The sequence below is a fragment of the Prinia subflava genome (genome assembly GCF_021018805.1).
Source record: "Prinia subflava isolate CZ2003 ecotype Zambia chromosome W unlocalized genomic scaffold, Cam_Psub_1.2 scaffold_41_NEW, whole genome shotgun sequence".
Classification (NCBI taxonomy): Eukaryota; Metazoa; Chordata; class Aves; order Passeriformes; family Cisticolidae; genus Prinia; species Prinia subflava.
The window spans coordinates 1,750,033-1,769,758 of NW_026960614.1; positions in this window are offsets into that span (position 1 = coordinate 1,750,033).

The window sequence follows — 19,726 nt, forward strand, 5'->3', positions numbered from 1 at the left end:
TGCTCCTGATCCTTTTAACATTGCTCCAACAGACTTAGACTCCTGGGAGGGTTCTTAGTTGCCTTGTCAGACTCTACAGAGAAGAGTAGGAGCAGATGATAATCTGTAGGGTTCATCAGACTCAGCAGCCTCTCAGTGACACCATGAATGCAAGCTCCTGGTAGGCAGCAGAGTTCTCTGGAGAAATCGTTTGGGGTGGCAACTGTGTGCCTCTGCCTCTCAGGAGGGAATCTACAATTTCTAATACCTTTATGTGCTTCTCTGGTTGCACTGGTTCTAACGTGGGCAGGTGGTTAGGTCAGCTTTGCATGGTTGGCTTGTCCTGGGTCCTGTCCATTACTTGTGTACTCTTTAGTCTCCAACCTTGGAGCATCCTGTCTGTTCTGTAGGGGCACTTCAGGAGATGGGGGAGGGTTCTTCCTTCTACCTGAGCACAGACAAGTGTCCAGTCTCCTTCATCTCAGGAGTTACTTGTGTCAGTCACCTCGAGGTTGCAGTCCAGCTTACCTTCCTCTTGCAGAGCCTGAAGGCAGGCTGTCACTCAGCCTGGGACAGTGTACTGTTGCATTTTCCCAAACTGGAAATGAAACTTGAGATAATTTTAGTAAGGAGGTAATATAAGAACAGATCTTTATTTGAAGGCCTTCAGGGGTAGTTATGGAAAGATATCCACAAAAGCCCACCCCCCCCACCCAGGGATGAGTACATTTTTAAAGATTTCAGGAAATTAGCATAATTGATTATCACCGCGGGGCCTGACTAGAATGAGACTCGGGACACAGTTCTGGGTTCAGAGCATGCAGGGCAGGAAGACAACTTTATTTACAAAAACCTACTTTTATACATTTCCTATGAGGCCCGTGGATTGGAGGATGGAATTCCACCTCTCAATCCACACTGGTCAAACCAACTGTCAATCACCTTTCTCCTTCCACCTAGAAATATGTAAACAATGAAAGGCAGTTAGCAAAACATGGCCAGTGTTTACATTCACGAGCGTGAGAAACTGCACGTCTCTCCTTCAACATGAACGTTCGGCAAACCAGGAAAAAACCTCATGGCAACAATTGATAAAAAGCACCAATTAGGAGGACAAGTAGTGATGCAATTCCCACCCAGGTCAAGCCCCTTTTCTGGAGTGCTCCCCTTGGCACTAGCTGTACTTTGTCCATGAAAATGTATCTCTAAGAGCTGTTCTCGGCCTTGGTTCTCAGGAAGAACCAAGATAGCATTGGGGCCTTGTACCCCCCTGGGGCTTGGAGCTCTGGAATTTGTTTTGTCTGTCTGCCTAGGGAAAGGCCATGGAAAAGTACTGAGAAAACTAGCCACTAATACAATAGGCTAGAGCTGCAAGTGTGTGAAGAATACAGAGAACATAAAAAAGAAAAAAAACAAAACAAAACAAAAACCAAACGGCATTATTACAATACCACACACTGATCTCCTGCTTGCGTTCCTGGATACTGTGCTGTCTGTCGAGCTCCTCTAGTAACAGTTACAGAATCACAGAATCACAGAATCACTAGGTTGGAGGAGACCTTCAAGATCAAGTCCAACCCATGCCCTAACACCTCAACTAAATCATGGCACCAAGTGCCACATCCAGTCTTTCTTTAAACATATCCAGTGATGTAGCAATGTGGAGATGGATGGTGGTTGCTTCTACCTCTCCCTGAAAAGTATCTCTTCTGCAAAAGCCACTCAGGTGGGCACACAGGCAAGGCACTCAAGTCCACACACACACTCCAAGGCTACCTCAGCAAAGACAGTAAGGGGCTCCTATATAAACTTCCAGCGAAGTTTGTTTTGCAGACACACGTCAAAGGTTTCAGGGACAGAAAGACTCAGATCAAAGGAATGTGCAGGTTTAAGTATGGGGGTCAGGAGCCAATGGTCTGAACACAGGCAGTACGAGGGCAGGGCAAAGGGCAATGACCTATAGAGGATACAGGGGCAGACCATCAGAGATACCACAACAAGTGGGGAAACAGCGAAAGGAGAAACCTTCTCAAACTGGGGACATATATGAACAATAGAAATTGGCAAGGCCCACAGGCCAATGGGGAAAGCAAAACTGAGGTAGATTAACATCGTGCAGCAGAGCACCCCGAGGGGAAGCCTTTTTGCTCACCCTAAGCTATGAGGCTTTTCCGAAGCTTATGGTAGATTCTTCCAAGGCATCGGTCTAGAAGTTTCCCTGACAGGCTCAAGGGCCTCCATACAGAGATGGTTACTCCATCACCTCCCCGGGCAGATCATTCCAGTACTTTATCACTCTTTCCATAAAAACCTTTTTCCTAATAGCCAACCTATATTTCCCTTGGCACAGCTTAAGACTGTGTCCTCTTGTTCTGTCAGTTGCTGCCTGGAGAAAGAGACCATCCCTCACCTGACTACAACCATCTTTCAGGAAGTTGTAGAGAGTGATAAGGTCACCTCTGAGTCTCCTTTTCTCCAGGATAAACAAACCCAGCTCCCTCAGCTGTTCCTCATAGGGCTTCTGTTCCAAACCCCTCACCAGCCTTGTTACCTTCCCCTGGACGTGCTAAAGCGTCTCAACATCCTTCCTAAACTGAGGGGCCCAGAACTGGACACAGTACTCAGAGTGCAGCTTCACCAGTGCCAAGCACAAGGGAAGAATGACCTCCCTGGTCCTGCTGGCCACACTATTCCTGATACAGGCCAGAATGCTGTTTGCCTTCTTGGCCACCAGGGCACACTGCTGGCTCGTGTTCCGTCAGCTGTCGACCAGTACCCCCACGTCCATTTCTGCCTGGGCACTGTCCAGCCACACCGTCCCCAGCCTATAATGTTGCAGGGAGTTAGTGTGGCCAAAATGCAGGACTCGGTACTTGGACTTATTAACCTCATCCTATTGGACTCTGCCCATCTATCCAACTGTTCCAGGTCTCTCTGCAGAGCCCTCCTACCTTCCAACAGTTCAACACACGTTCCCAGCTTAGTGTCATCTGCAAATTTACTAATGAAAGACTCAATACTCTCATCTATGTCATCAATAAAAATACTAAACAGGACTGGCCCCAGCACAGACTCCTGGGGGACCCCACTAGTGACTGGCCGCCAACTGCATGCAGCGAATTTCACCACCATTCTGTGGACCTGGCCATCCAGCCAGTTCTTAACCCAGCAAAGAGTGCTCCTGTCTAAGCCATGGGCTGCCAGCTTTTCCAGGAGTTTACTGTGGGAGACAGTGTCAAAGGCCCTGCTGAAGTCCAAATAGACAACATCCACAGCCTTTCCCACATCCACCAGGATATAATAAATTTTTTCCTACGTGCCCTAGCAGCCCCCTTAAATAGTTCCTGTGAGACCTGACCTTCCTTCCAAAGATGATGCATCCTCTTTTTATTCCTAAGTTCCTTCAAAACCTCATTGCCCATCCAGGCTGGACGTTTGCCTTGTCGACTCATCTTTCGGCACACAGGGCCAGTCTGTTTCTGTGCCCTTAAGATCTCTGCTTTGAAGCATGCCCACCTTTCCTGGACTCCTTTGTTTTTAAGGGCTGCTTCCCAACAACTCTCTGTATAAGTCTCCTAAATAGGCCAAAGTCTGCCCTCCGGAAGGCCAATGTAAAAGTCTTATTGATGTTTGATTTCACCAAATATCGAGAACTCTATAATTTCATGATCACTATGCCCTTAGTGGCCTCTGACCACCACATCTCCCACCAGCCCATCTCTATTTGCAAACAACAGGTCTAACATAGTCCCTCCCATGGTGGGCTCACTCACCAGCTGTGATAAAAAGTTGTCCTCCACACACTCTAAGACTTTGTGGACTGTCTCTTTTCTGGTGTAAGTTCCCAGCAGATGTCTGGTAGATTAAAGTCACCTACAAGAACAAGGGCTGGTGATCCTGAAACATTCTCCAGCTGCTTATAGAATAAGTTGTCTACTTCTTCCTGGCTGAATGGACGATAACAGACTCCCGGTAGGATGTCAGACTTCTTGGCCTTCCTCTTAATTCTTACCCATAGGCATTCAACTTCATTGTCATTAGTTTCAATACTCATGACATCAAAAGCCTCCCTAAGATAAAGGGCCACCCCTCCACCTCTTCTCCCTTTCCTATCTCTCCTAAGAGCTTGTAGCCATCCAGTGCAGCGTTCCAGCTATGTGAGTCATCCCGGGATGGTGACTACATCATAACTTTACTGTTGCACCATGGCTTCCAGCTCTTCTTGTTTGTTACCCATGCTGCATTCATTAATATACATCCACATCAGCTAGGCTACTGATTTCACCACTAACTCAGGTTTATCACCCTTGGGCCTGCTTCCAGATAGCCCAGGTGCATCCCTCTCCCCCTTCAAACCTAGTTTAAAGCCCTTTCAATGAGTTCTGCCAGTTCATGAGGTAAAATCCTTTTGCCCTTAACAGAGAGATGGAGCATCCAGTTCCAGCAGGCCAGGTGCCGGAAAAGTTGCCCCATGGTCAAAGAACACAAAATTTTGCTGATGACACCAACCCTTGAGCCACTTGTTGGTAATGTGGGCTCTCCCATTCCTTTCATCATTTTTCTCTGTCACCAAAGGGACTTGTGCTCCTGCCCTATCAACCACTTGACCCAGTGCCCTTAAGTCCCTTTTAGTTGCCCTAACACTCCTCTTCAATCTCATCACTGCCAACCTGGAGTATCAGCCGTGGGTAATAATAAGAGGGCTCAATCAGCCCAGGGAGTCTCTTGGTAATATCCAGTACCCAGGCCCCAGGGAATGCAACAGACCTCCCTGTGGGTTGGGTCTGGTCAACATGTGGGACACTCTGTTCCTCTCAGAAGGGAGTCACCTACCACAACTACCCTTCTTTTCTTTTTAATGTTAGAGGTGGTGATCTGTCTGACAGATGAAGTGTAATAACTCACTACAAGACAGCTTGTCCTGTTTGATTTATCTCACTAGTTAACAAGCAACAGATAAGCTCTTGTGGGGGCCAAGATGCCCTGCTACGCAACTACATCAGCCATATTCCTCGGGATCTTTGGAGGGAGTTGGAATCAACATAGTCCACCATGAATAGATATTCCATTGCCGTCTATAAAAATATCTGTTCTGACTACCCTAAATATGCAACCATGCACTTACCTATGAAACCTTAAAACCCTTTAAAAAGTTTCTGTCACTCTACAGCTAACCCAAAACATTCACTACAAAACCAAAAAACCACTCACATCAGTAAGGAAAATATAGGACAGTAAAATAGGAAATGATAAATATTTCACCCATGTCCCAACCATGACTTTAACAATAGTAGAGCATTTGTTAAGATACTTTAACAATAGTAGAGCATTTGTTAAGATAAAATGCCTTGGGAATCCTAGAAAGTAAGCACTGCCTTACACCAAAAAGAAAAGCAGAAAACAGAAAAGACTGTCAACACACTGAATTTGGGGAAAGGAATCGACATTACTCCAGACCTGACAATCAGGGCCTTCCTAAGTAATTGAGTGGGGCCAGGAAATGTTTCTTTTCAATATCACGAAAATACTAGTTAATTCTGCCTCAACAGCCCAGTACTTTCTGTGGCCGTTGTTTGTCTGATGCTTCAAAGTAACCCTGCCTACTTTCATTCCCTAAAAGCCAAATTATGCACTAAGGGCAAATGTAAATCTCTCTGAACCCTGTAGGGAAACAGCTAGCAGTGTTAAATTATTTAAAATACAGTACAAAAAGCATATATGAAAATGCAGTCTCCTTTCAGACTTCTGTTATTGAGATAGAAGTTAATGAGAAAAAGATACAAATTATCAAGTTCCTTTGTTTAGGAAGGGCAATATGTTAAAATATTCCTTTGTTAGCTTTGTGATTATGTTCATTATTTAATGACTGAAGAAGTGTTTACTATAAAAAGTGTAAAGTTTATTTGAAAATAGTCACGCAGCTGAATTAAATATATATTAACCTTAGAGCTAAAAAGAATTCTATAGCTAAATTTTTAGGTTTAAATGAAATTAACAATTCAGTTAAATCATCAAAGTGTAGAGGTCAAGACTGTAGTGTCCTTCACAACAGTGACAACAGTTTCTTCTAAAAGAAGCAAAGAATGTAAGCAAAGTCAGTTTTCATCAAATTTTCGTTAAAAAATTAAGCAAAGTTCCCTTTTGGCAGGATACTAAACAGAATATGAGCTTTAACTTGAAATTCCATAGGTCTGTGGCAAAATTTATCCTTTGTACTTCCTGGTTCTAAAACACTGACAACAGCATTATACTGAATACCTTACTGTGTAGCACATAGCTAATTAGATTAGATAGTTGCTTTACTAAAACAGCTTTCAGGAACAAGTTCTTTAAATACATTGCAGTAGTTTTGTACAGAGGGTGATGCCAGATGAGCTATACACAGAAATATATTTAGATATTTATATGTATTCTAGCTTGGATAAGGGGTGTGTGTGAAGAGCTGAAGCTTGGCTATGGCTGTCACCAAAACCTGGGAAATAAATTCTCCAACCTAACTGTTAGGTTAGAAAGCTGACATTTATTAGCAGTGCTGGATGCATGGGGAATTCTCCTAACAGAATGCATGATCAGTAACCTAACCGACCAGGTTATATTCCTGAAACTAATACATATTCATCACATTTCCTGAATACATTCATATATGCTTATTATTTACATGGACTTATTTGGATATGGTTCTGGATCTTCTGATGAATCTTTCCTCTGAGAATATGTCAAAGAGGTTGTCAAGTCATAATGTACTTCATCATTCTTTGCTCTGACACAATCCTTGTTCTCAAAACTATCAGCTAATACATATTAATCACTAATATAAGTAAATAAGGAAGCATTAGCTGACACAAGACTTAGTCACAGATGTAGGGAGTTAACACAAGGCCACATTAATCTGGTATTTGCACTAAGCACTGCATGGTACAAAACTAAGCATTAACCATTAATATAGGTGATACACAGAAAGACTCTAAAACTCAAAGACAAAGTGAGTTATAAAGTAGGTATGTAGTTTATTCGACCGGGTGCACGTGGGATCGCTCTGCAAAGACATGCGCATCTACTCGCTCTCAGCGTTCCTTTTTATCCTCTGAAATGTTACGTATACATTGGGTTTTGCAATACATCTATGCATATCCATTTCCTGGCCCCACCCTGTCCCACTTTGTGTGCTAATTCACTTATCAGTCCCTTTCATCTATGCACTTTGTCTCTGGAGGTTGTCTTAGGGATCGCAGGGGATGAAGTTAGTGGTCTTCATCAAAGTTGACCATTTCACCCCATCTCCTTGTGCATACTTACTGATCCTTTGGTCACAGTCCAAACCATGAGACTGGTCTAATTTGGTTCTGGGGGTCTGAGGAGCCTTGTTATCTTGGCAGCCTTGTAAGTTTAGCATACTTTGTCCTGTTTTTGGTGAACATCATCCTTCCCTCATCACACATCCTTGCATTCTTTCATATTGTTGCACGTACACCCTGTCTTCCTTTGCAGGCAGTTAGCACAGTAAAATGCAGCAAATATTAAGCAATGTACATCATCTAAATATCTATTTCTAATCAGTACCCCTCTAATTCCTAACCCTGTGTCTCATAGGGATCATACACTATGTGCTATAGTTAAAAGAATTTTCAACATCTTCTCCCACTGCTGGGTAGTCGTCTTACAGAAAAAATAACCTGTTCGGTAACATGGTCACAAGAAGTTCCATTCTGTTCTGGCATTAAAGTGGTTTGGGGAACTGCCAATCAATCAGATGGTATTAGTAACACATTTTTTTGTGTGCACATTTTCAAGAAATTAAGTGATTGGTTACCGTGGATGTAAAGTAGTAAGTTTTGTTTCATGATACTGAAATTGCACACTCTGAAAAACAATGAAAAAATAAATGTATGATGAAGTATACTGCCGAGGTTGTGTTACGGGTTAAAGTCTTTATAAGGTCTTACAACATTCTAGTATCTAAGCAGAGTGGTTTATTTACAAAGCATGTATCTGAAGGTGCGAGAGTCCTAAGAGCGGTCTTACAATACAATCAATTATAAACATAAACAAGCAAAGTCTAAATAAAACAATAGCCAAAGCATAGAAATCTTAACACACAAAGTTCTAATGAAACAGCAAGCAAAGCATAGAATTCCTAACAAGCAAAACTCTAGTAAGACTATAAGCAAAGCACAAATCTGACATTACAGCCTCTAGGTAAATCAGCCTCCCATCTCCTGACCCCAAGCAGGATTTTCCAACCGTGGGGTCACAATAACAGAAAGGGAACACAAGATCACAGATCCCAGACAGGGGTCCTGGCTGCGGGGATCACAGTGGCAATGGAGGGGGTCCCGAACTCGGCAGAGTTCCCGAACACAGGGCCGCAGGGACAAGGAGGGGTCCCGGGGCCCCAAACCCACACAGTTCCCGGTTGCAGAGACAGGAAGGAGGTCCCGGGGTCCCGGACCCTCGCAGACTCCCCAGCAGCCCCGAACAGAGTTCCGGGGCAAACGCCGGAGGGGGAAAGGGAAGGGACGGGATCGCAGGGGCAAGGAGGGGTCCCGGGGTCCCGAACCCTCGCAGGGGGGGGAAGGGATGGGACCCCAGGGCCCAGATCCCAGGCAACAATAGATGGTACCTTTAGAATCCCATTTGGCTCCCTAGCAGGGCTCCTTCCTCAGGCTGCAGGAGGTGGAGGTTGGATCGATAGATCGGATTGATCAATCGACCGCCCGACACAGAGGCTTTTTATCCCAAATTACAAAATGCATATTCATATTTTTTATCTACACACTAGCCAATCTAGATACAATTCTAAAGTTCATAAAACTACGAAAAACAGCGTCAAAACCTACGCACATAGCATATCTATTAACACAAAACTCTGTCTTACTAGCATAAAGTTCTACCTTGTTGTACGTAAAATTCATACTAAAAATTATAAACAGTACTCTATTTTTGTTGTGTTTATACTCTATCACTAGGCCTAAAGCTCTGTCCTTGTACACTAACAACTAGGACTTAGAGCATGTAAAACTTAAAGCTGAGGGTTAGATTTCTACTTTATGCATCTAAAGCTTTATATATTCTAATTTTTCTAAAGGTTTTAATTCTATCTCTGTACTTCTCACTCTCTGCGGAGGATCCATGGAAACATGGACTCCAACATCATACATTGACACAAATCTGTCTTTTTTAACTGAAATACAGGGGCTAATTTAGCTACAATATTCTCTTTCTTAGGGTGTTCCAGTGAAGAGGAAACTACTGGTCCTTGCACAGGAAGACCCTTCAGGGGAAGATTAATATTCTGAATTGTCAGAAGCAACAACTGCAGACTGTTGTCCTAGGTGACCCAAAATATCATATATTCCATATCTTCTTTATGTCAATCCTTGCATTTTGTTTACTGCCTCTTTAAGACCCAAAGTCAGAAGCAGAGCCTCTGTGTTTGACCTCAGTTCACAGAAGGAAAGGCATGCTGGATCCCTTTAAAAACAGGGAACAGACACGCAACAAGGTGTCTTTTGTTCTCTCTGGATTCTTGAGGACCTTGGGAAAGCAGGGAACTCCAATGGGCTGTTTGCCGTTGTTGCTATAGCAACCACCGGGTTTGTTGGGGTTCTTTTGAAGCCAGGGGACATGTTTCCTTCAGACTTTTTGCCACCACTGGAGGTCAATCCTGCTCCACAAGTTTCCAGCCACTGCCCATGCTACACCAGGAAGTCACACCATCACTGCTTCAACTAGCAGCTAAGAACCAACTAGTAGGATATGACTGTGCCTTCATCAATTGCTCTGTTCTGTGCAGTTTTTTATGGCATTTTTTACATAGATCTGTGGCACTTTATAGGAAGAAAGTGTGATTTTACACAGACATGTAACAAGCTAAGGGAAGAGCAGCCACTTAGCTGGTATTTTTCAGCTAACTTCTATGTCATTTGGAAGACAGAAGATAAAACTGAATGATGAAAGACTTCAGTGAAAGTTTCACAAAGCTCTGTTATTTTATTTATGTATTACTATTTTTAATAAGGTAATTCTCAGACACCTTACTGTTTTAAAATGAGTAGCTTTTATTTTCTGATTGCTTTTGTTTCAGCAAAGCTGCAGGGAAGTACTAAAATCTTAATCTCACTGTGAGTGTACAATTTCTGTCAATGTTTTAAAAATAATTTATAGTAGTAAAACTTTTTTAAAATTCCAACTGTTTAATTTTTTCTGTTGGGCTAAGGACTATGTTTTACTAAATGAAGTGCAATTACATTACTGACATCAAAATGTATAAATATGAATCTTATTAAAGTTCAGCTTGTTAATTCCTTGCTTGATCTTTAAGATTGTTTCATATATCTCTCAGCATTAATCCTTTAACAAACTGCAGAGAGAGGTAAAGAGAACAACTAAGCCTGGATATGATGATTTATAGGAAATGGCTTCATTTATCAAGTATATGTTCAGTTTATGGGGTTTCAAGAATAAACAAAGAAACACTAATGTCGCCATGAGTTTTCTAGTTTTCTGAGCTTTCATATTAAAGTAGAAGTTTTCACTTCTCATGCTCTGTTCACGCAAACAAGAGATTGTATTTTGTGAACACTTTCATTGTTTTGCATTCTTCTTGATGGGAGGAGAGTGTTGATTGACAGTCCTTTTGACCAATGTGGTTGAGAAGTGGGAATTCCACCCTCCAATCCACCTTTCTACAAGTATATAATGGAATGAAATAAACAAATCAGGGATTTTTGGCCCCTGCTCTGATCTCTGCAAAGTTCCAAGTGTCCATGTGGTCATTTCAGCATGGCGACAGTGACACACTAACAAAAGAAGAGGCCATTGGGACATTTTTTCAATATTATGTATTATGCAAAATAAGTAGCACAACATCCTAGAAACTAAAGTGTCCTCACATCCTCTGTGTTCCCTCTTCTTCAGAAGAATGACATTTGCATTGTTAAAAACTACATAGGGCTTTAAAGACAATAACTAAATTTTGTTGAAGACTTCTACACAATTTTTTTTTCTGTCATTGTAGCACAACCAAATTTATATTGTACTGGTCAGAATAAATGTTAATCTTTGTTTGGCTTTGTTTGCTAAACTTGCTTGAGATTTTTAAGAGCAGCGGTCAAATTCTACACACACATTTAAGTTAATCCATTAAGTTCCTAACACTTGGCAGAAAGGAAGGCGAGCATGTGCACAACTTCTTACAGGACCCAAACCTTACAAGTAAAACATCCTGAAATGTGCTAGTGCTTCTATTCTTTTTAAGGATTAGGACTAGGCAATCACTCTTAATGAAGTGCATATCCTTTTCCTGGTAAATTTATCATTTGTAAACATCATATCAGTGTTTTATCAAAGTAAGAGAAGAAGATGCAGCCAAACCTTAGGCAATTTATACAAAAGAACTCTACAGTTTGTTGTAACATTTGGCTCCAGAAAGGAATTTTGTATGTGGGGATTTGTCACAGTAGAGATGGACACAACATGATGCTCCAAGGTTCAAGCGCCAATAGCAAACTTTATTGTTCACAACTCACGTTTATATGGTTTTCAAAAATCGCACGTTCAATCCCAATTGGCTAACAACTTGTTATCATCCACTTCACTGGCTAATAGCTGCTTGTGTATGTGCTCGCCAAAGATTGGCCAGCATCCGTTCCTTGCAGTTAAGTCCTTCCACTTTTCAGTGCTTTCTTCCTTAAACGTGTTTACTTCCTTTTCTCATAAGTACAGACTGATCAAGTCAAGGTCAGGGTTACTTGTGTTTGTGAGGCCTTCAGGCCAGCGGTTAGCTGTCACAATTCCCTCTTTTTGTTTTTTGACTACAAAGGCAGTCTTTATCATCCTTTGCAGGGCCCTTTGCAGACAGCATGACAAACACGGCACAATGAGCAAAATAATTTTGATAACCCTTCCAGCCAGTGATCTATCCCAGAAAATCTTTCATACAACACATGCCATCAAATTTTTACAGCCATGTCCATGAGCTAACCAGAGAAAATCAATAGCAGAATGATTTTGCAAGGTAGCATGCTGCATGCTTTCTACATCTATAGCCAAAGCACTCAAAATTAAGGAAGTTTCATCTATCTTTTTTTGCTACCAAACAAACCAATTTATTTAATTCAGAAGCTATCAGTGTTATGAACAAGTTTCCCAGTCAAAAAAAAAAAGCTGGGCTGTCCCTGTCCTAGCCCCGTGGCGGGACAGCTCCGTTCCCCTTGGGGGAGAACATGGAGCACGCATTGGCATGTTGGGAGAGCTCTGGGAGTGCAGCCCCCCTCCTCCTGGTTTGTGCCGTTGCCCAGCCTTTTGGAGGAATGGGGGTTTTTCCTGTTTAACCCCCACACCCCAGCCAGTTTGAGTGGGGAGGGAAGCTGCCCTGAAGAGGAGTTGCCTGGCAACACTTTCCTCCCTCATTAAAAAGTGAAAAGGAGCGGCTCCGGCCTTGATTGCCCGGTTATTGTTCTTTGTAACTACCTCCTTCAGCGGGAGTGCCTCTGCTGTGACCAGGACCAATGCATATGCATTTGTATATGCAGATAGGGCCGCCCCGGTGGATCCTGGGAGGGTTTTTTGGGGAAACTGCACCCCGGGACAGGGAGCTGGATTCGTCAGAGGAGAATTGGATAGTGCCCTGGCCTTGCGGGGGGTGGATGCACCCCCTGGCCTGGTTTGAAGATTCACCATGACCTGTGAGGAGCCTGAATGGAATGGGAACTGGCCAGCTGAGCTGACTGATTCAGACAACGGGAAACTCTCGAAGGTTTTCCCTGAGGGCAAAGAGCTGACTTTGCACGCCAGTGGCAGACTGCTCACCGCCCTGCTTTCTGATGGTTGACCAGAGAGAACTCCTAGCTGTTCTTATGGGAACAAGGACTCAGCCTCTACTGTTTGCAGTGGAACGATGAACTGGGACAGCACCTGCTCCTTCAGATGGCTGCAGCAGCATGGAAAGCTCCGATCGGACTCTGCAATCCTGCGGATGACTTTAATAATGAGCTAATCTCTTTAATAAAGAGCTGAATATTAATAAAGGCATATGCCCTGTTCTTTTCATCAGGGGTAACATTCTGGGCTTGACATTGATCTGAATTTAGGCTTCAGGCTCTGTCAGTGTCTGTGTGAAAGGCAAGTGAGCAACTTTCTCATGTTAGCCTGAGAAATCTAAAGGAGGAATTCAAACAAGCCTTGGGAAGCGAGAAACCATCCTCAGGTGATGTTTTTCCAACATGTTTACTGGAAAGAAATGTTTACTAAACGGTGTAGATGCTGAATAACCAATCATGTTCTTTGTACCAAACTACTCTATAAAAGTAGAATTTAGAAGAATAAAGTTTGCTCTCATCTTTGCCATCATAGAGTCATGTTGTTATTTCTGTGCTGTCTGAAATCCATAACAACATAACATTTTGCTTTCCTTTTTCTATTTGGTCTCACATATCATGTCCCAGCGTATAATTTAAAAAATAGACATCCTTTTGCTGATAATGTCTCTAAAATGTCTTACTCTTGGGGTTCAAGTGAAGCAACTGGTAAATTGTCATCCCAAAGATGACATAGTTCCATACAGTGAGTTGTGGTATTACAATTGTTCTGGGAAGGGCATCGCATTTTGACATTTTGTGTTACTTGTATATTTTGCATGCCATTCAAGGGTACTGCCACTAAGCAGGTGCGAAAAGGTTGTTCTGCTTGTGCCGTAGACATAAAAAATCGCGTCTGATTCAATGCATGGAGCAATGATACCCAAACATTGTTACTGTTCCACGGTGTCACCTGAAGGGCCATCAGGGAGGCATTGCTGGTTGTGATCCAGAGCAGAGCGTAGAGCAGGGTGCATACACCGGGCAGCTACCCATCAAATGCCAGCATCTGTAGAAACACAAGTATTCCCACACTCCCAAGTGACAAGGTCCCAAGGATCTTTCCACTTATTGGTAATGAAGTCCTGTACTAATACATTAGGCTTGGGCAGCTAGATGTCACTAGAAGACTGCAAGGACAAAAAATGATTTTAAATAAGAGGATTTTGGGAATTTGGCAATACCACAAGATGATTCAGCGTATACAGAGATTTGGCCACCCTACTTTGCGGGGTTGTACCTCACATTCCCTTTTTTTGTTTTTCAAGGATGCACTTCAAAGTGCCATGGGCAAGCTGAACAATGGCTTGGCCTGTAGGGTGTGAAAAATGTAAGATGTTAATTCGTGTTCTTATAGGTTATGGCATGTTAAAAAATTATAAAAACCACTGTATATATGTTATATGAGAATATAGCTTTAGTTTCAGTCTGTCTTGGAATTCACTGAGACAGAGGCAGGCACCACTCTGGAATTTCCATTTAGAAAGGAGACAAAGGATTTACGGGAAACCCTGGCCTTCTCTTTGGCATCAGAAAGAAGGACACATTAAGATAAGCTATCAGTCTTTCCTCCATGGGTGGCAGAGCCATCAGAGCACCGACATCAGAACACCAGTAGAATCATCAGAGTGCCATCATCGTCAAAATATCCGGAGATGAACTCTTTCCATTCATAAACTTTGGTGTCTATTCACTCACGGGAAACCAGAAATGGACATCTTACAACAGAGGAGGAAACTCTTTTCAGCTAAGCAGGAAATGACTATGAATTCGAATAACCAGCCTGGAAACAAAAGGACTATGAGGGAATTTTTGCCAGAGGTGGAATAAAGTGTATAAAATCTAAGTCCTGAACAAGGCCAATGTGTGAACTCTGGGGGGACAGCAGTGTGCCAGATGCTGCGTCCCAGTTCATCCTTGACGATTCCCCAGGTCAATCGTCAGTGTAACTCCACTGGGGGGGGGGGTTGCCGAAATTCTGTAATTTGATCCTTTTTAATAAACCAAAATTATATTTCTAATTGGACTACTGTATTGGCATTTATAACATAGGGGAATGAGGAATACCAGTGAGGTGCGGCACATCCCAGAGTTGCATAAACTGTTGAGTGTTCTGCGAGACATATGCAGGGCCATTATCAGTTTCTACAGTATGGTGAATGCCTGGGACAACAAAGGCTAGTCGCCAATGTGCTATAACATCATGACTTTTTTCTCCTGCATGAACTGAGGCCCATATAGCAGATGAAAAGGTGTCCACTGAAACATGTACATACTTTAGACTACCAAATTTAGAAATGTGTGTGACATCTGTCTGCCAAACTTGTAAGGTTCGCAGACCATGGGGGTTAACACCCAGCTGCAGTGGCGCAGTGTGGCCTTGACAATCAGAACAAGTATTAACAACATTGCAGGCCTCCATATTTGTTAACAAAACTTGTCTTGTAGGGCTCAAACACCTTGGTGAAAAAAGGCATGTGATGGTCTTGCTTGTGCCAGCATGTCTGGCTGGGGTGCTGTCTAGGCAGGGCTGGCTAACCAATCAGTTCAGACATTACCTTCTGCCATAAAGCTAGGCAAATTTGTATGCCTCCAAACATGCAGCACATTATAGGGACAAGTTCTGGGTTGGATTGTATGCCACAAAATTTTTAACAATTCAAATAGTGCAGCATTATCAGTTTCTTTTAACAGTGCTCAGTCCAGTCGTTGTGTGATGCCTGCAACATAAGCAGAATCAGTTACAGTATTTAAGAAAACATGAGGGAAATGCTGAAAAGCCATGGTTACAGCATGTAACACTACTAACTGAAGTGACCCTCTAGTGTTTGCCATCCATTGTCATCTTTCCAGGTCATGATGGCTTTCCCTGTTTTCCCAGACCCATCAGTAAAAACAGTGAGACCTTTCAAGGATGGGCAATTGTTTAGTGGTTTAAAAGACAATGCAGTGGTCCCACTTAGTTGCAACAATTTGTGACTGGGTAGGTGATAGGTAATTTGCCCTGCAAAGTTTCGTAAGGCACTTTGTAGTGCTGTGCAATTTGCAAAGCACCTTTCAAAATATTCTTGTTGTACCAGAATGATAATTTTAAAACTTAAGGCATCATCTGCACCCCCCCTTTTTTTGTTTTAACAACTGTAATATAAATATTTCAACCTATTAAATTCAGGAAAATGTATAACATAACATGTACTTCTCTTATTACAAACAGCAAAGCAACATATCTAATAAAACAGCAAGCACATACCGAGCAAAAATAAGCAAGGCAACACCTTCCGCTACCTAAATACTTTACCATCACCCAGAGCCTGCAATTGCTGGGTAGTCCCATTTCACAGTGAGGACTTGGAGAACCTTTTCTGGACAAGATTTCCAAGTTTACTTTAAAAGGGAATCTAGGTTTTGTATGACCAAATCAGCAAGTCAAAATGGCTTGTTTACACTTGTAATGCAGAAACACCTGGGTGTGATGGTATACTTCCCCAACCAGCCAGGACCAGGGCTTAGCCAGGGCCCAAGCTTTGACTGGGAGGGTTTCCCTAAAATACCTTCAAGCAAACCTTTATTAATATAGCATCAAATAATTATCTTACAGTTAAACCCCTTTACAAAAACTATGTATTAATGCTATCTGGATCCAGAAATATACTACAATTACACAGCTAACCCTTAATTTCTCTAATAAACAATCATGTCAAAATCTACAGCTTAGTGAAAAATATAAAGTTAGTTTTTAACAAGAGCAAAAAGTCACTTAACAATACCTAAATTGACCAATTTTCCTTCACAGAGGAAATATAAATGTAGGTCCAAAATATTACAATTATATTAATGTTAACTCCTTAACTGGTTTCAAAAGATAACAAGCTTTGAGTCAGAAGTTGCTGCAGGATGAGAGGGTTACGGTTTTTTATTCCAGTGGTAACCATTTCTACATCAGGGAAGTTGCAAGGTGGGTGCTGTTCTTTCTGTTTAAGTAGGAAAAGGATACTTTGAAAAAATATATCAGGTAATTTCCATTTGAAAGGATATCTTATAATTTAGGATTATTATAGGAGCAACCACAACAAAAAGCAATTAGAACAAGGCGAGGGTGTGTTAAAAAAGCAATTTTGAGATAGGGTCCAGGATAGTGGAAGCATAGGCACAGCAACAGTACCAACCTCCCCCAAGATCGTGCAGCAATCGCCATCTGAATAGTAAAAACAGGAGAGTTCCACGGACCAACTGCAGGAAGTACATGCCCAGCTTGCAGTCGCCCCTGCACATGCTGATGCAAATGCTGCAGCTCCCCTGAAGAAAGGGGTTACCCATCTACCCAGGTCTTCTCAAGCACAGTATCAGCTCACAAGATGGGACCCCTGGCTGCAGTGGGAGAAGCGCAGGTCGGGGCCTGCGCTGAGGCAACTCGCAAGGCTCTGCAGGTGCACAAGATGGCAGCCTCACCTCCCCGAGCAAAGCCTGCTGCGTAGGGGGAGCGGGCATGCAGCACTGCCCTTGCTGGTGCTGCCAGGCTGCCTGGGTCATCATGTCACTGCCCAGATCCTGAGAGCCTCATGCATCCCGCCAGACCCGCTGTGTCACCGGCATGGTGTTTGTCGTGGTCCCCTGGCTGTGCCATGTGCTCAACAGCATGGTGCAGCTTTGCCATGTGCTCTCCACCCTTCCCTCCGCCGCCTCTGCTGCCACTGGGTGTTTTGGCACGTGGTGCCCGCGGTGCCTCAGCTGCTGCTTTTGCATTCTGCTCAGCTTTCAGCAGTTTCAAGGTATCCAGCATCAGCCTCCAGGTAGTCATAATATTTTTAGCAGTCTCATTACCCCAAGAGGCCAACTCAAAAATCAATTAATCAGCCCATTCCCAGCTTTTCATACTAAATGCGACTTCTGTGGTGGCATCTTCTCCTTGGCTCTTGCACCACAGCAATAAAGTTTACAGTGCCTGTTCATCATATTTTATCCCTCGTTTGCTCAATATAAGGGTCCATACATTCACTATAGCTTTTTCTTCAGTTGAGACTTGGGCTCCCATGTTCCCAGTGGCTCACCTTTCTTATTTACACGTCAGGACTTTTGCAGATCTCCACACTGCTTGCAGGTCTCCAGGATGCCCTTCTCCGCTGGGCTCTGTCTCCGCTGCTCTCCATGAGTCTGGCTATTACCTATCACGTCGGGGTCACCATATGTAGTAGTAGAGATGGACACAACATGACACTCCAAGGTTCAAGCGGCAATAGCAAACTTTATTGTTCACAATTCACATTTATATGGTTTTCAAAAATCCCGCTTTTGATCCCAATTGGCTAACAATTTGTTACCACTCACTTCCTTGGCTAATAGCTGCCTGTGTACGTGCTCAGCAAAGGTTGGCCAGCATCCGTTCCTTGCAGTTAAGTCCTTCCACTTTTCAGTGTCTTCTTCCTTAAAGGTGTTTACTTCCTTTTCTCATAAGTACAGACTGATCAAGTCAAGGTCAGGGTTATTTGTGTCTATGAGGCCTTCAGGCCAACTGTGAGTCACAGGGATTCTTAGCGCAACATATTGCAGCAACTCTGATTTGAAACCTAGTTGAAAGTACTTGAAATCATGAGGCACTAACAATACATCACTATGTTCCTTGTGAGTCCCCTTTCCTGCTATTTAGATGCAGCATTTGTGCCTACTTCCTATCATGATCCAGGCACAGTGTCATGTAAGGAGAGTCAATATTCTGCTAATAACAACTGATGTGACCACCAATTCTTAGGGGGAAGGGAGCACCCAAGATTCATAGATGCTTGTGGTAGAAGGGAATGACAAAAGTAATAGGGTCCCCAGTTGAGGTGTGCTGGCATCATTTCCAGTGTCATTCCTGGGAAGAGAAAACAAGGCAAGCCTTGGTGGGGTTTGTCTGGACAGGTTACCCCCTAGTGGCTCAAGTTGTTTAACAGCTCCAACTGTTACAGATCAAATGGGAGCTTCAGAAAACCCCCGCCTTAAGCTCAGATTTTTGACAGCAGCCTAAATTTAGGCGGTCCACACCCAAAATCTCTCTGGCCTGCAAGTTCTTAAGGATGGCAGATCAGGTCTATTATAAAATGACTTATTTATTTCATAACAGGAGATAGACAAAAGGCCTTAAACAGAGTTACTATCGCTGCTGCCGGAACCTTCTTACTAGCCCAGTTTTCCGCAACAGACAATTTTGTGCGGGACACCTCCCTCCCAAGCTGCGGACAGGGTGTCTCTGAGCTTTTTTGGCTCTACGGCTTAGATATTTTTCTTCAGCACAGGTAGAAGGCAAGGATTGAAAAAGGGAGATCTGCTGCCTATAATCCGGAGAGTTTATTCCCTGAATTCCCAGCGACAGACAGACAGCCCGACCCCGGGAGCAGCAGGTTATAAACTAAGGGATTCAAGGGGCAGGTCTGACCAGTAGAGGGAGGGTGTGGGAGGTAAACAAGGGCTTTGGGAACTAACAGGGAACCAGTGAAAGGAAAACAAATTATGTGGACAAATGAAAATTGGTTTGGGGAAAGATTGGCTTAGAATCTTCAGGAAAATGGGCTGGGATTTGCATAACTGAGAGCTCTGAGGGAGCAGACAACTTTTGGGACAAAACCCCCTACTCAGACCAAACAAGGGGTACAGAACCGTCCCGTAACAATACAACTTGAACAGACTGGAACATCTCCCCCTTTTCTTTTTTAAAAGGAGAGAGTGCAGTGTAAATAAGCTTTTCAGAATCCTTTTTAAACTTTTGGGCAGACTTCTTTCCACCATGGTTGCTCTCTCGGAACTATTATGTGGTTCAATACATGAGTGGGAGAAGCTACCTTCTTTAAACCTTCTGTCACCATAATTTTTAAGGCTCTGAAAGAAATTAGGATAAGAAACAGAAATACCAGAAA